The following is an 11,821-nucleotide window of genomic DNA, read 5'->3' on the forward strand; positions in this document are numbered from 1 at the left end:
ATCAAATTACTCAAAGTCTTAGTCTGAAATGCTGTGATAACAATATCTCTCAACCTTCAAGAAATATGAACATAGATTTTACTTGAATTAGAATATGTAGGTTATAGTATGTTGCTTAAAGAAAAAAAATTAGTCTAAATGAGACTAAAAAAAATTTAACCTCATTATCTTATAGTCACTCTAGATGTAAACCTCAAAACTCTTTCCTTCTGATCGTGCCACCATAACCAGCCTCCAAATTTGGAAATGATTTCATCATCACCAGCTTAGCACACTGTCCTGGGCAGGCCATTTCTAAGCCCAGTAGAAACATACATTTGCCAAAGGCAGATATAATTTTCCACGCTTTCATTGTGGATACAGGTAGGACCAGATTCGAAGTTGGAGCTTTTCACTTAGGTGGGTTATACTTTAATTAAGAAGGTCACTATGAAATTCCACTAGGTCAAATATTTCTAGAATATTGTCCCAGTATCTCTTGCTAATCTCACTATAGTTAAACATTTGTTGAAATAGAATTGGCTGTGAAGAGCACAAACCCATGTAAGAGTAATTATTCTTGTAGAGAATCTCTACAGATTTGCTGACATTTTCTCTTTAGCAGAGCTCAGGTATCTTCAGGTTGCCAAGTTAATGCAGAGATTCCTTTCTAGCTCATTAAGTTAGAAAATATAGTTCTCTTTTATACCCGTGTAAATTTGTTATCTGAAGCATCACATTCATAAATGAGAGAATAGACTTGTAATTTAAATGGTCATAACCTAGGGTTGAAACAATCCCCTATTGTCTGTTTCTGCATAGAGCCAAGAAGACAAGTTTTGCCTCCTTAACAAACAAGATGATTTCAAGATCTGAACCAAAAATTTCAAATTGTCTTTTTCCCTCCCTCCCTCTGTCCTGTACAGGGCCCAACACACAAAGCCAATCACTTTTTGTGTCAAGTAATATTGGAGATTTTCTGTACTCCACAATTGGGATTATAAATATAATCCAAGTTATATTATATGACTAATTATACTTTTGTTAATTGTATGTACTTGTTGGTTTCGGGTGCCAGAAATAATCCAACTCTAACAAGTTCAGACAAAAAGAAAATCTATTGGAAGAGTCGAAGGGTATCTATAAAATCAGAAAAAGAATTGAAAAAGGAAAATGCAAGCAGGACAAGGGTGCAATCAGGCTCAAGGGCAACTGGAACCAGGGACTGAAATGCTATCTGGTGTTTCTCCCTCTCTCTCCCACCCTCCTCTCTTTCTCTTTTCCAGACCAGCAGAAAATGTGCCCCCTTTCCCTCACCAAAAAATAAAAAGTTTCCAAACCGCACTCTCACAGCTTCTGTCACCACAGAGGAGCTGGCTTCTTGCTAGTTACAATTCAGAAAAATCTTGGGGAAAGACAATGATTGGTTTAGCTAGAGTCAGGGCCCCCCATCCTTGAACCAATCAGAAGGTCAGGAGGAATGTTCCCATGGTATAAATCACGATTTCAGAGACTGGTAAATACAGTAGTGCTCGTGGATAAGGAAGATATGTTCCAAGACCCCCAGCTGATGCCTGAACCCAAGAATAGTACCAAACCCTACATATGCTATGTGTTTTTCTATACATACGTACCTATGATAAAGTTTAATTTTTTATTAATAAATTAGGCACTATAAGAGATTAATAATAACTCGTAATAAAATAGAACACTTATAACAAAGTACTGTAATAAAAGTGCTTTCCCTTCTCCCAACCCACCACCACCCACTTGCAAGCCACATAACTTAATAGTTTTGGACCAAGGTTGACTGAGGGTAACCTAAACTGCAGTAAGTGAAACAGAGAATATGGGAGACTACTTTACTGTGAACAGAGCCGCCACCCTAAAGAGGGTCCACTACAGGGTCTTTTAGATTTGCTGTCTGTCATCCAGGCTGGAGTGCAGTGGCACGATCTTGGCTCACTGCAACCTCTGCCTCCTGGGTTCAAGCAATTCTCCTGCCTCAGCCTCCTGAGTAGCTGGGATTACAGGCATGCCCCACCATGCCCAGCTAATTTTTGTATTTTAAGTAGATATGGAGTTTCACCATGTTGGCCAGGCTGGTCTCGAACTCCTGACCTCACGATCCTCCTGCCTCGGCCTCCCAAAGTGCTGGGATTATAGGCATGAGCCACCACGCCCAGACTAAATTTGCTTTTGCAAGCTCTGCCCAGTATTTCTATAACCTGTCACAAGGCACAGTTACTCTTGTTAACAATAAAATAGTGAAAAAATTTTCAAACAAGACTTAGATAAGAAAATTAAGATCACTCACAATGTCATCACCCAAATATAAGCACTATTTACATTTTAGTGCATATCCTTCCAGTCTTTTCCATGTACGTATATCCTTTTCTATATATATCATTGAGATAATGTTAAATATACAACTCTACATACCACTATTCACTTAATATGTAAAAAGAATACTCAATAACATTTTATACTTATAAATCTCTTTATATCAGGGAAGCTATGACATCAGAATATCTGTGAACTTCTTGAATTTGTATAGAGAATCATAAAGGTATACGTATATTGGTATGTACTTCTTTTAAGAAGGGGGTCTATATTGTCATTAGAGTCTCAAAATGGTCTGTTACCAAAGAAAAAGGTTAAACACTACAGCATTCAAGTTTTCAAAGCACTTTCACATAAATTACAATACGCTCACAGCTGCTACATATTTAATATTTTACTTTTAACTGATCTCAGGTGACATTTAAATGTTCATTGACACAAGGCAAACCGTACCTTGCAAATGCATGCACTTGAACCACAAATGCTCAAGCCAGACCCTTAGCTTGTGGGTGAGCCGTCCTGCTCCCCAGCATCCCATCGCAGGAAAGCTCCCTTAACCTCACAGCATGCCTCACTCTTGTGAAATGGTTAAAACACCTTACAAAGACATAGATAGAGCTGACCCGACCAGTTTAGCCTAGAGCTGTTCCACTGCCTCAACTACTGGGGCTCTTGGACAGAGCTTGACTTTAGGGCAAGACCATTCAGATCATTTAAACCCAAAATTGGATCTCTCAGGCAAATTATTGATTCACCTATATAAATTAAACTAAGTCAGCTATTATTCAAGTCTCCCTTCTATAGTGAATTGTACACAACTTCAGTGGACTTCACCCTTCAGGACCCTCTTTGAGTCTGTTCTGGCTACATTTATTTAATGGTGACAAAGTTTCCTTTCCACTTTGTGCAACATAGCTCTCTTCTCGCCACCTCACAGAAGTCACATTCTGTGTCCCGCGGCACACGCTTGTATCTTAATCTTTATTTTCCAACTCAGTTGTGGAATTCCACCAGGAAAACCCTTTCTTGCTCAACGAGAACTGCGGGTGCAATTTCAGCTCACCTTGGGTCTTTGTTGCCCCCAGGGAGCCCAGGCTGAGGGTGAACAAGCTGCAGCTGCCACTTGAACAGCGTGTTCTCAGGTCTTGACCTCCTTTGTGACATCTCTGTCACCTCCATGCCTCCATTCATTCCATCCCATTCTCTGATGGCCATACTGGTAGGTGTTCATCACAGTCATTTTCCTCAGAGATAGGAAGATCCACTTCTCAATTACAAAATTATTTTAGGTTTCTCAAGTGTTTCTTATTTGATTCCATTCAGGCCATGTGAAGCAAAATTTAGAGTTTCCATTGATGAATGAAAAAGGTATGTTAATCAAATAGGTTCTTTGCCACTTGGAAAGCAACTGGATCAAATAACTGAGAAAATCCAGGGGAGACAGCTGGGAATTATAAGGCCCACGTTGTATTCTAGCTGATTCTCAGAACGCCATCCAGATTTTGAGACAGGCTCCCCTCGGGCCTGGTTTCTCATTTTCTTAATGATACAATGTCACCATCTCTTCCTTGGAATGTGAAGAGTAATTCTGAAATTCTGCTGAAAAGCGCTTTGAGTTTTTCCAAAGAAAATGACCGCATATCACATAAGAGCACATTGCTAAAAAAGCTTTCAGTTCCACTAAATATGTGTGATGGAAAAACTTGCCCTTCCCCCATGATTGAGTTAAAGTATTATTCTGTATAGTAATCAGGGTTTCAGTAAGCCAAATCCACTTGTGTGGATAAAAAAATACTTGTGAATGATTTTTTTAATCCCTCAAATATCACTTACTTCCATTTCCATAAATGTAATAGCCTACATTGTGCCCAAGTTCCTATTTACTATCTTCTGTTTTCTTTATTCATTAATCTTTTATTTCCATACCTAATATTGGTATCTCACAAACTTTGCTTCTGTTTAATTACAACCCTCAGGAGCTATTAGTATGTCATAAAAAAAATAGTGTTGCATTTTCACATGACAAATTGACATTAAGTGCAATCCAACATCTAACCAAAGTTTATACAAAATGTCACTGGGCTCTGGGCTCCTGATCCTTAAGCCTATGAGAATTCAATTTTTTTTCAGCCCCAAACTCAAGTTACTTAAGCAATCTTGATTGTATAACACTAAAAAAAATATGTACCCAAAGAAGTTGTTACTGATGGAAATACTCATTCATTTATTCAACATATGCTTATGAGGGCCCTGCCGTGTGCCAAGATCCATGCTAGAAGAGGAAGATTTAGCAGTTACCAAGACAAAGTCTCTGACTTCAAGAAGCTAACATTCTAGGGGAGAAAGGTAATAAATAAGGAAACAAATAAGCAAGATAATTTGATAATGATAGATATTATCAGGAAAATAAAACAGAGTAATATGATAAAAGATCATTAGATTGGGATAGGCTTTATTTAGGCAGATAATTCATTTATTTAAACAATTTCCCTTACAATTTCAGGATGAATTTCAATTAAACTTTTCTAGATGCCAGAAAGAGTGGGTTTTTTAGAAAGCTTTTTTGTGTATATATTTTTATAGTTTATTTTTATTGAGGTATTATTTACATAAGGGAAATGCACACATTTTATGTACTAGAAATCAAAAACAATTTTTTTCCAATTACCAGGGAAGTTTTGTTAGAGTTTGGATTGTCTTGGGCTTTTTTCTTTTATTATTGGTTGGCTTGGGCTTTTTTCTTTTATTATTATTTTTAACTGACATATAATTGTACATATTCATGGGGTACCTTGTGATATTTCAATACATGTATACAATGGATAATAAATCAGGGTAATTTGTGTTGGGAATATTCAAAGTCCTCTCTTCTAGCTATTTGAATATACACAATATATTGTTGCTGCTTATAGTCATCCTATTGTTTAGACTTTTAACGACTAATTTCTAACAACTGTTTTCACTGCTTTTCGTAATCTAACTGGAGGACAGATTCCCATTCTCTTTTCCCTTTTACAATACCATTCTGTGTTAAAATTGCCTCACTTGAATTTTAACAAATATACATCATGGAAAGAAGGAACATGTACATGATGTAACTCATGGAGCATAGTCCACTTTCTGCTAAGATGTTTTTCTCTGTTCTCTGCATCCATATATTCCTAAGTATGAAAACGGATTCATGAGTGAAAAGGAGACTACAAAGCAAAGCAAGTTTGGTCAGAAATGATGCTTCAACTCATTAAGGTAAAAAGTGACTTCCAGAAATCTTTTATGAGTACTTGAATGGCAAAAATATCAAAATAATGCTCCTCTCAAGAGTAAAAGAAACATCAAAGGGTGAGAGATGGTGTTGATCTTGATTTTGAAACCAAAGATTCCTAAATTCTTAAACTCTTCATTCAGCTCCTTATTTTGGTTTTCGGGAAAATTTAGTCTCAGTTCAGTGATGCTTTTAATTCACAAGAACATGAAAACTGGATTAACTACGAGAAACAAGATATCAATAGTACACACACACATAAGAGCACACAACACAAAACACACATACACACTCAAATTGCCATTTGCACTTTTGTTTATTTAACTGCATCAAAATCAGGCACCGCTGCTGCTTTAAGGGATGAGCTCTCGGCTTCTGCATGCCATTGTTTCCTCTACCTGTCATATCTGCCACCAAGTTTCCTACCATGGTCAGATAACCAGTTTAAAGTCACCAAATAGAAAACATACAGCCTATAAGCAAAGATTCCAGAGAACCAAAGGCACTAGCATTTGCCTAGCTGTCTGGCTCCCTCCCCAGTGCTGAGGACTCAGACTTCAGTTTATTGCAGGCTTTCTGGAAGCCCTGCCTGACCTGGCCAAGGCTAGACAGGGCCCCTTTGTGCTCCTCCCCAGGGTAGCGCTCACCACCTCACCATGCTACATTGTAAATGCCCATTTAACCATTGTCTCACCCCTCAGACCGCACCCTTTGTGAGGGCAACACCTTGTTTTGTTCACTGCAGAGTCCATGGCACTTAAATGCAGCACTCAGAATGAAGGCGTGAATAAATGAGCCAATAGGTGAGTGGCTGAATGAATGAAGCGAACTAATTCTTTTTCACTAAGCAAAGAAATGTGGAGAACATGGAGTGAGCAAGAGGAGGGCAGAGTAAATAGGAGAGATGGAGAAAGAAAGTAACAGAGACTTGCCACCTCTGGGAAACCAACACTAGTGGCCCAACACAACCAGAATCCCCCTGGTCAGCTTCTAAGGAACACTCCATGGGTGTTTTATTTAAACATTTCACATGGCTCACGCCTGTAATCCCAGCACTTTGGGAGACCAAGTCAGGAGGATCACCTGAGGTCAAGAGTTTGAGACCAGCCTGGCCAACATGGTAAAACCTCATCTCTACTAAAAAATACAAAAATAATTAGCTGCGTGTGGTGGCGTGCCCCTGTAGTCCCAGCTACTCTGAGAGGCTGAGGCAGGAGAATCATTTTAACCCAGGAGGTGGAAGTTGCAGTGAGCCGAGATTGCACCGCTGCACTCCAGCCTAGGCGACAGAGGGAGACTCCATCTCAAAAAAAAAGAAAAAAATCTAAAAAAGAATAATAAGTGAAGAGGGAAAATCATTCAATATGGGAATCCCCCTCTAAAAGAGCCAAGCAGGTAGGTCTAATAATTCAGACTGTTCCTCTGCTCCATGGTGTGTGGAATGATTTACTGCATCCATAAAGGAAATTGCAGGACTTAGAGCTGAGAGACGCTCTGGAGGCCCTGAAACCAGGATGGTGCAGACACAGAGCCGTGTCTGAAGATGTGGCTCCCGGGACTGGAGGGTCTGCAGCTGCCCTTGGTCCACGGGTGATGGTGTTCAAAAGAGAGGGGCGTCAGCAGTGGCTCTGTCCCATGGCTGATTAACACAACAGGATGTACAGTCAGCGAGGGGGGCTGCCTGTCAGGCTGTGGACTTAACTGTCTGTCCCAGACTGGCTTTGTTCAAGTTTAAGGGCGTTGTTATATTTAATACGGCCTGTAGCAATCTCATACCGTTTGTAAAAATCATGAGAACATTTAACATAGAAAAAATATGTTCAAGTTTCAACCTAGAAAAATAACTGTGTATAGAACAGAATAAAAAAGGGTTCAGAAGAATATTAGCTGATTAGCACATTCTATTGAGTTAAGAAACTAGAACTCAGATATACGGGCACAACCAGGAAGGAAAGTGGGAATCTTAAAGGAAGAAGAAGCTTCAGGTTAGAGAAAAGATGACCTTTGACTAAGACGTCCCTAGTAATCATACTTAAAACTTACCACCAAACTTGAACCAATTGTACAGGGTCAGTTAGTAAATCCTAAATCGAATGACCAGCATGTTACCTAGGACACGGCTGCGGCCCTGGGTTCCAGCCGCTATGCTATTCTCACGCTATGATGAGTTACTCTGTGTAAAGCAGGGGTCCCAGACTTTTGGATTTATGAACCAAGACAAAAAAATTAATAGAAACATGGAACCAAAATAGGACTGTCAGCTTCCTTTCCCCATTGATCAAGTAAAAATATGAAGAGAAGAAAAGGAAGAGGAGGAGAAGAGAATTACTGTCTACCATCACCATGATTTGGGGCAAAGAATAGACATTTTCACATCAAAAAACTAAGACCATAATCTCCAGATTTTAAAAGATGTGATTTTGTATTTAAGAAAACAGTCACTCGTTATTTTCTCACAGATAGGCTTTGGGGAACCAGGGGATGGAAGAGTGGAGAAGAATATGGGCTTTGTAGTAACACAGTTCAAATATCAACCCTGCCACATATTAACTAGGGCAGGTTACTTCAGCTTCCTGAGATCTAGGATCTCTCTTCTGTGAAAGAGGAATATGTACTTTACGGGTAATTGTGAGAAGGAACTGAGACAGATACACTAAGGCGTAATAAATGCTAGCACCTTCTTCTGGTGAGGATCTTTGGCCATTAAGACTAGGTGTGTGGGGTTTGGAAACGTGGGGAGAGAGAAGGCCTCACTCTCAATACCCTGCTTCCCAGTGTGAAAGCTCCCCTCTTTTGAATCATAAACTCTGCTCAGGCCTGGGTTTTGTGGAGTCTTGTCCTCTTTCTCCCTGATAGAGAGTCTAATTTAAACCTGATCTCACCTGGCTAAAGAAGATACCTGAAGAGGAGAGTTAAGTGGGAGGGGGGCCCTCTGCGTCCTCCCATCCTCAGTTCTCCTTGGCCTGGCCAGGAACTGCTAGGACACCCGTCATTTTGATTTAGAATAAAACTGATTTGCCTGTCGGCCATCAAGACAGATGGAGTAAGGGTTGCCAAAAAACAGAGAATTTGGCTGTGGCTATTTCTTATATAGACCTTTCCAGCTACAAGATTGATATCAGAGTGTAATATGTGGCTGTAAATGTAAAGAGAGTTAGGTTTGATCACAGCCCTCCCTGTTTCCCTCCTACAGGCAAATGACAGGCTGGTTTTTAAGGAAAAAGCTAAAGCTCTGGGTTTGAGAGTCAGATGTTAAGTTAGGGACAAAATGATTTAACTTCCTCCCTGGGATATGCTGAGACACCATTCCAAAAATTAATTTGCTCAGAATTCAAATTGAACTGTGCAGCTACCTCATTCGAGAGGAAAACAGAGCTCTGAGAACAAAAGCTTTTCTCAGCATCTCCTTAGGAAAGCCCCCTGGCCTGGCTGTCAGGATACCCAGGCTCAAAACCATGGCTTTATTATTCATCTTTTATGCCTCAGTTTCCCAATAGGAATATATGATTAATACTAGTGTTTTCTTCTGACACGACTATGGTAAAGATCAAGAAAACTATACATTTGAGAAAGTTCATAGCACTAGCACAATATGGTATAATTTTGATTATGACCATGTTCATGGAATTTCAGCTTCATTATTTCATTTAAGGCTTAAAGTTTAAAATAAAACACTCTAAATAAAACTTCAGGTGTAACGGCTCACATCAGTGCTCCCAGCTCCTTGAGAGGCTGAGGTGGGAGGAGAGCTTGAGCCCAGGAGTTTGGGACCACCCTGAGCAACGTAGAGAGATCCCATCTCAAAAAATAATAATAAAATAAAATAAACACTTCCTCAGGACTTCAAGACCTCACTGAGAACTTAACTTTCAGCCATGGCTTACTCAGAAGCCATCAAGGGGCTCCGGCCCCTTGGAGAGCCAGGTCACAAGGGCTTCTGCCCTGCCACAAATTCCAGTTCTGCAGCCTGTGGAACCTCAAGATGCTCCTTAGGGTTCTTGTATTTTCTAGAGAGCCTTATCTTTTTGTGGCCTCTATGCCCTTCAGTTCCTGCTTCTTTGGGTCGAAGGTTTGGGGAAGGGCAAGTAGGGAACAGAGAATAAACAAAGACAGGCAGTGCATGGTGGCTCACGCCTGTAATTCCAACACTTTGGGAGGCCACGGTGGGTGGATCACCTGAGGTCAGGAGTTCGAGATCAGCCTGGCCAGCATGGCAAAACCCTGTCTCTACTAAAAATACAAAAGTTAGCCAGGTATGGTGGCGGGTGCCTGTAATCTCAGCTACTTGGGAGGCTGAAGCAGGGAGAATTGCTTGAACCTGCAAGGCAGAGGTTGCAGTGAGCTGAGATCATGCCACTGCACTCCAACCTGGGCAACAGAGGAAGACTCTGTCTCAAAAATAAAATAAAATAAAATAAAATAAAATATAATAAAATAAAGACAGGTTTTACAGCACACAAGGAAGCCCCATAAAACAAGCCTTCACATGGATGGTTGGCCCCTCACCTGCCTAGCCCTTTTTCTCTTTCCTTTCTTCTCACCCTCTTCATTCATCTCCCCTCTTTTTCAGGTGTGAAACCCTCCAATTCCCCAATGTATACTGAAGAGCATGTTTCCTTTCCTGATATCTTGCTGCTGGCTGGCATCCAAAGGTGTTGCCCAATCCAAACAGATTTTTAAAAGAATTTTTTCAGACAAAGGAAGATCCTTCCTCAGGAGGAATTTAGATGCCAGCTGTTAAGATAAGAGCCCTAGGGTAAAATAGTGCTGTCACCAACTGCTATGTGAATAAACCAGTGATTCTCAAAATGTGGTACTCACACCCCAAAACCAGCAGCCTCAGCATCACCTGGCCACTTATTAAAAATACAGATTTGGGCCAGGTGCAGGGGCTCACGCCTGTAATCCCAACACTTTGGGAGGCTGGGGCAGGAGGATCATGAGGCCTGGCCAATGTGAAATCCCTTCTCTATTAAAAATACAAAAAATTAGCTGGGCGTGGTGGCAGGCGCCTATAATCTCAGCTACTCGGAAGTCTGAGGCAGGAGAATCGCTTGAACCCAGGAAAAGGAGGAAAACGATTTGGGGACCACAGACTTTATGAATCAGACACTCTTGGAAGTGCAGCCCAGCAATCTGTTTTTAATAGAAGCCTCCAGGAGATTCTGATGCTGGCTGAAGTGCGAGAACCACTGACCTGTCAAAGGACCAGCAGCATGTCCACCTTCCACCAGCATAGTGCCTGTGGATAGCATAGGTTCAATAAATACTTGTTAAATAAATGAACAGGCAAACTACTGATGCCGTGTGAAGAGGCAGAGGAACCAATATAAAACACAATTTCTGCTCCTGTGACTTGAAACAAGCCCAGTGAGAAACCAATGCATGGACTTGAAGTCTTACAGCAGCAAGTCAACTTACAGATACTGAGCCTGTGTTTCTAATGATGCAGATGAGGATACCGAGACAGCACAACTGTAATGGTGCTCAGGAGCAGAGCTGCCCTGGACACAGCTGTCAGCGCCCCCACCCCCCGTCCTGTGCCCCGGGAATTCTCGGTTCCACACTCCTTCTTGAACGGTTCATGTCAGAGGAAAATGAACTGCTGAATTTCATGGTTCAGGCCTGAATCTGCAAGGCTCATAGGGAGAATGCAGCGTGGGCTGCAGGAGCTGTGGAACTCATGCAGACTTTTTTTTTTTTTTTTTTCACAACAAGAAAGATCTGGATGAGCAGAGATTTATGGAATTTACTTTTCCAGTTTGGGCAGCATTCCAAAGCCTGGGGAGAAAATGTGCAGCAAGCTTTTCTTCATTGGGACTAGATTGTATTTGCCCAAAGAGGGAAGACAGACCCAATAAATCAGGCCAAGAGACCTGCAGATACCCCAAGCCTAGCATGAAACTGTGGCTGGGCTCTTGTGCCACTGCCCCTCTGCGGTAGCTCTGAAACATGCCTGGTCTCCTCCATCCTTGATAGGAGGTTTGCCTGTCCTGTCACCTTGATGCTGCTCCTGGCTTTCTCATTTCTCTCTTCTCAGGCATGACCGCCCCTCTTCCTTTGTCTGTCCCTTCATGGTATATCGATCATCAGCAGTAGTAAAGTCTACCTGTTTCTTTGAATAAGGGGTTCCTCCAGCCACAGGTCCACATCACTGCCAGCAAAAGGCCCTCTAAGTGGTCATGACCTTGGAGTCGTTGGAGTTTGGATGGAGAGGAATGGGAGGTATGAAAAAGC

Source organism: Piliocolobus tephrosceles, chromosome 5 (genome assembly GCF_002776525.5).
Source record: "Piliocolobus tephrosceles isolate RC106 chromosome 5, ASM277652v3, whole genome shotgun sequence".
Classification (NCBI taxonomy): domain Eukaryota; kingdom Metazoa; phylum Chordata; class Mammalia; order Primates; family Cercopithecidae; genus Piliocolobus; species Piliocolobus tephrosceles.